Source organism: Elaeis guineensis, chromosome 3 (assembly GCF_000442705.2).
Source record: "Elaeis guineensis isolate ETL-2024a chromosome 3, EG11, whole genome shotgun sequence".
Classification (NCBI taxonomy): Eukaryota; Viridiplantae; Streptophyta; class Magnoliopsida; order Arecales; family Arecaceae; genus Elaeis; species Elaeis guineensis.
In genome coordinates, this window is record NC_025995.2 from 126,408,926 (window position 1) to 126,415,286 (window position 6,361).

General features: G+C 37.5%; 1 long non-coding RNA gene across 1 annotated transcript; it reads right to left on the reverse strand.

The window, feature by feature from the left end:
- Positions 1 to 475: 475 nt before the first annotated feature.
- On the reverse strand, positions 476 to 5,376 carry LOC140856710 (uncharacterized). Its single transcript, XR_012140288.1, has 2 exons — positions 1,123 to 5,376; positions 476 to 1,010 (listed from the first exon to the last, which is right to left on the reverse strand). It is a non-coding gene; the product is annotated as an uncharacterized lncRNA (long non-coding RNA).
- Positions 5,377 to 6,361: the final 985 nt, after the last annotated feature.

Below are 6,361 nucleotides of genomic sequence, written 5' to 3' on the forward strand. Positions count from 1 at the left end.
GTTCCCAGCACTGGAATTCTGAATCCATGCTCCCAACCTCTATCAGATCAAATGTTCTCCAAGCCTGCTGCCGTCCTCATGGTCAGCCCATGCTCGAGATATTCCATGGACAACATAGGCTAGATATCCCATGGAAACCACTGCACGCATTCAAACTAAGCCACAGGACAGCAAAATAAAGCCCCGTTCATTATCTTCTCATCCAATGTTTATTTCTCACTATTGCACCAAAAAGGAATTATTTTTTAACACAAGAAGCAACCTTACGGCAAGACCCGCCTTCTGCACTAAATGCACACATCCAGGCTCGAAACAGCACGCCACAGAATATCGCAGCAGCATAAACCTACACAAAGTTCAGGTACTGTAGCAGGAGAGCCAGTGGAGCAGCAAATGGACAATTCTTCACTTACGAGTTGGGGCAATCATTTAAAAAACCGGAGTAGAAAAACAGAACTAACGGACGAGTTGGAAATTGCAGGCACGTATCACTTCTCACTATTCCATACTTCCACAAAGTTTTGTTCTAATCTTGTGAGAGATCCACGTAAGAAACATGGTTATACTTTCAATGTCAACACGGAACAGCACCATACAAACAGGAAAGGCACTTTGCAGGTCTCATGCAAGAGACATTTTGCCCGTGGGAGGCACCCAGAACAACAACACCAAGAACAACTTTCTTTGGATTGACAACCAGAGTAAAAACCATCTCATTTGCGACTCCTACATCCTGCAAGCAAAAAGAACAGCCTTCCATTATACCTTTTGGGTCCTGTTTAATTCGTTTCTGCTTCAATGAACCAGCCAGCAAGTTCATGGAACAATTTGTGATCCACATCTGCCATGTCTGCCAAGTAGAGATCGCACAACTCCAAGATCTTGGAGTATCGCAAATCACCCTTCACATGATGTTGGTTCATTCTATGTATGAAGTATCTGGATTTTGCGTCTCCAACAAAAAAAACTCATTGCACCTCCCCCGATCATACAATTCCAATTTCTCTCCCCTGTGAGCACATCATGGAAGGAATTACCACACCCATCAAGGATCGATAAAAACTGCTGCACTTGTTTTGCTTTCTAATTCCCCTTGATTTTTAAGTTAGATCTAATTTCTACCTTCTCAAGGAAAGAAGGCATCCCTCAATTCATACGGATGGCCTTTAGCCTGCAAAAGAAGAAAAGATGATCAGAGAAATATGATGGAAACCGACAAATTTGTGATGTCAACAAATTCCATAAATATCACCAACAGCTTCAACAGGCTTAGCAATGCTATCAAGAAAGGCTAAAAAGACTACATGCAAGCATCATAGTGTGCAACTCTGAAGTATTTGAAGAAAACAAGGACACGGCAAAAACCTACTCAGCAATTTTAAAGCCTACAGTTTGGCCTCATGAAGGTGTGCCTTTGGAGACGATGCTGAAAACTTTACAGTTACTAACAATAGTTTGAACAGCGTTCGCTTCCAAGGTTTCTGAAACCCCCTAAAAAACGTGTGGCAAATGTCACTTCTAATCAATAGTAGGAATATTTTTTTATTCCTCATGGCACATTATTCCAGATTATTGAGCATACATTTTATTGCTGATTTTACATAGAAGCTACCAAATGAATGTTGTGCCAGTGACTCAAAGTTTATTCAATTAAATTGTGACTGGTACCATCCATGTGGAAGAGAAGAACATGCAGCCAGTAAATTTCATAGGGAAACATAAGGATGAATGCCCTTACTTCACAAAAAGCATTATTATTGAGAATATCTAGCTGGAAGAATTTCTATAAAACCAAAAGTGAGTATTCTCTGACTACTCAACATGTAGTCAATCACTACCAGCTTTCCCTTTTACATATTTTTTTAACAAATATCAGTAATTGAAGCTTGGAATGAAATTGGAAAATGGGGGAAGCTGCCCTTGACCTAGTGACACTTAAATTCAGTTATGTATTTTATCAGTCGCATTTTACCTTAAAATGTTTTGATAAGCAACCAATCCATAAATGAAAAAGGAGCTGCAAGCCAATAGATGCAAGCAGGCGTTGTACCAGACAAGGTAAGAAGTCCCAGCAAAGCCAATAGACAAGTTGCACTGTGCCATGCTCACAAACCCAACAAACTGAAGGCCCAAGAAGGAAGTTTTAAATCATTGAAAGAATAGTTGTTTCTAATAGCAAACAATGGGGTGCATATAAACTGAATATGGATCCCTAGCACTATCAACATTGTAAGTAACCATTTCAATTAAATAAAGTAATTGTTTCTGATTTATAAAAATATAATTAATGTAATTTGCTGATATTCCCACTTGATAAATTCGTAGGAACAAATGAGTCTTTTGACTCAATACAAATTTCTTTTTTGTTTTTTTAATTACACAAAAAAGAGAGCAGTCATAACAGCTGAGACATTGCAAACTTAGGACACGTTTTTTTTTATTAAAGAGTCAAATAAGTAGCTACAACTACTTAGACACACATCTTAAATACTGGAAAAATAAGAATTGATGAAAGAATTTGTCTCTTCAAGTTTCAATCTGTTTGGTGACCCAATTATGCATGGATGTAAAATACACTTAAAGCATTTTCCATAAGCAAAAAAAGTTTTGAGGATTGGCCGCAAACCACCATAAATGTAATTAGTGAAAAGAAAGCCATCAAAATGTGGGAGGACCTCTATGACTTGAAGAGGTGCAAAGTCTGATCTTAACATGGTATGATTTTTGGGATTAACCATTATGCTGTCAAGATGGTAGATGAGGCAAACTTGATCTCACATGCTAGAAAACAGAAGATAGACAATCAACAGTCACGATGCTGGAAGCTTGGAACAAATTAATGAAGCAATGAAACAAGTCACAATGGCTCTGATAAATGCCACATAATCAGACAACTGGCAACAGATACAAGGTTTTTGATGCTCCTTCACTATCCCAATTCCCAACCAAAAGGTTTACTAGGTACTCTTCCATCCTCTTATGAATAAGTGGCATATGGAAAGCAAAATAGATATGCAATCACATAGAAGATGGCAAGGGGTCCAAGACTAAGCAAAGTGCAAAAAAAAAAAAGTGAAAGAAATCATCAGCCATCATATGTTTTGCAATTAGAAACATCTTGCAGGTAGCACTTTCACAGAAGCCTATTAATATAGTTTGCACAAGACTAAAAACAAATGCATGTGAAGCATCCATAGAGATGGATGATTACAGGGAAATAGATGACAATTAGATAATAAAAGTCTAAAAAAAGTGATAACATGAAACGAAACGGACACTCAATTGTTTCCATATTTTTATCTTTTCTTAATTCCACAACTACTGTGATTCTAACTCCAATATCCTGCATGATCTGGGTTACTTTTCTACATGAGGCATAAAATGGTTACAATTGCCTAGACTTTGACTTTTTTCTTGATTTTCCTTCAAATATTTTTCTGCATTTCATATTGACTGTCATCTTGAAGACACTTGATCCACAAAAGATGGTCTGATATAAAAAAACTCATTTTTCAGCACCTCAAAAAACCATCATCCATACTCCCATATATCTCTAATAGATGACAGATGAATGGTAAAATAGCCTCTGTTCATAATATTAGAGCATTCATCTTCAGCATGTTGTCAAACAACTAATTTTTTCGAAATCCCCTAAAAAGGTGCCAGATAACCACCATTAAAAAATGTGGTACTCGAGGATTCTAGGTGCAACAAAAGGAGAAAAATACCCAATTGCACTGACCAATCTGATAATCATGTAGAACACCTTGATCAAAGTATTGCCAATACAGATAGGAGATCACGCAATCAGCATCTGGCCATGCCATTGTCACATGGCCACTGATCTAAGCCATGGATGAACCATTTCATGGATTAATACATATATAATAATTTATTATTGTAAACAAGCAATACATCATGATGCATGTGCCAGCCCATGTGCAAGCCCCCAACCACAAAACACGTTACGCGCATAAAAGATGAAAGAAAGAAGAGAAGGGGGCTTCTGTCCCTGGGACTATTTTAAACTGTGCAAGATGATGACTTCCTTTTTACTTTTTCTTAACCATCTTGTACCGCACACTATTCCTCAATCAAACAAAAGAGAGCCTCCTGCTCCATGTTGCTTCCTTCGCTCCATGAGAAATTTGAATAGTGAGTAGACAACCCAAACCAGAACTCTGAACTCCTGATATTAAGAGACGATACACCAAACCATTCAAGGAGGTCTTTAAAACAGCCTCCAATTCCCCTTTCTATGCAATGTCCACAAAACAGCCTCCAATTCCCCTTTCTACCACAAGGAATCTCATCTACAAGTTTAGTTTACCATCAACGTCCTTTCAAGTTGTCTGCTAGTCATCATCCATCAGCATTTTTATGGAAGAAAATGGGGTTTCTACCCCCTCTCCTTCAACCACAACCTTAGATTTCAATAGACAAGCTATTTTACTCCTCTATCTGTTTTACTAATATCTGAAGCTGACATTTCATAAGGCTTCTTTGTTATGGTTAACTCCGGATAGTTTCCATCTTCCAGCATCAATGCACGTGGAATTTGACACTTACTAAAATCTCTTACTCCATTGCCTGAGAGAATTATTCAAATCTCTACCTTCTTCAACATTGACAAGGTCCAAGATCTGTCCCTTGGTCCAAAATCCTGGTACCCATCTCTGGCCGTTGGGTGCACAGAGGGTTGTGGCAAGCTTAATGAGCAAGCAAGGGAGAAACATTTTTAGCAAATGATAATGCATCATCACTCCAAAGCGACCTTGATGAAGAAGAATTCGCTACAAATCCTTTTCCAGTTCAGAAAAAAAAAAAAAAAAACTCTTTCAAGAAGTCACAAGAAATGTCTTCAACCTTAAGTATGGAAAACAATAGAGACACTTATTTGAGTACCGTAGTGTAATGTATCCACTAAAATTGTGAGGCACTGTAGCAGAGAAGCCAATACACTATATTACCTGACCAATGATACACTAATTATAAACATGTCACCCAGCATTACTCAGGCATGGAGAGAGTATTAGGTTCACAGCTTTGGGGACAAATCTTCCAGAGGACTTTTGAATTGGAAAACAAGATGGTTGCTTTCATTTTTACAATCCCAACTCGACCCAAGTCCTTGTGGTTACCTATACGATCTCCCGGTAAGTTCACTTGTTTCACTCTCAACAGCAAAACTAAATCTTCTCAAACATGTACAGCATTGGCAGGGAAAACATGCTGACAGTAGGAGAAGGTGCTTTCTCTCGAATGTAGAATGAAAAAGAATAAAGAAGTCTATTTCATATTACAAACAAATCAAGCAGTAAGTTAGGAGATATGACATTGACTGGGCAAGCTGCTATCACATGCTTGCTAGTGAACATAAGGGTAAAGGAGCAAATTTATAGAGATAAGTAATGGCCACAGCCCTCCATAAAATCTCGTGGAAATGAATCTAGCTCATGTCAAATCCAATACATATATAAACTGAAAGATACAAAAATGATCCACATTCGATCAGAAACTAGGATGCAGTCCATATATGATATTATATCAGAATTCCAACATTAAACTGTCAAACCACCACCGGGCACACCATCCTTTTAAATAGTATTGACTAGAAAGAATCTCAAAAGCACTGGCAATACTGGATGGTAAGTTAAAGTTTTGTAATAGTTAAAACTTAAGAGTGAATTTATGATTTCCCATATGCATTTTCTGCTAAGTATTTGTGTTACATAAGAGCAGAATGTGAAAAATGCATACATTTGAACTTTGACGTGTTTTAGTTTGATATTATGCATGCAGAATGATTGCACTAATGTGGTTGGAGTAAATTCAGAGGACGATAAAACTAAGTGTAGCCATGAGTTCTTAATAATCTTGGTAACTGAGAACTTACAAGCATTCAGGATCACCACATCATCCACCCGAGAGAGAGAGAGAGAGAGAGAGAGAGAGAGACTATTAAGGTTCATGAATGACATTCTTCAAACAGTGAATCTAGGCTCCCAAATTTCTGATTGCAAATCATGAGAACACAATGATGTATTTTTTTGAAATACCATAGGCAAAGATCTATGATATCAAGTAATACTCCTCTTCTCAGACAGATAATATGAAATTATGAATGCTAACTAGCAGTCAACTTTATGACTTTGATGGTACTCTATCACATAATAATATAATTCTCCAAGTACATGTGATACTATGAATGTGCCTGACAGATAAATAACAAGATTTCCTCTTTATATAGTATGTTAGAGCTGACCACAAAGAAAGCACGAATGACTGAGGAATCATAAAATTTGAGATAGCACAAATGACTGAGCAACCGTAAAAATTTAAGATCACAACTGGAACATCA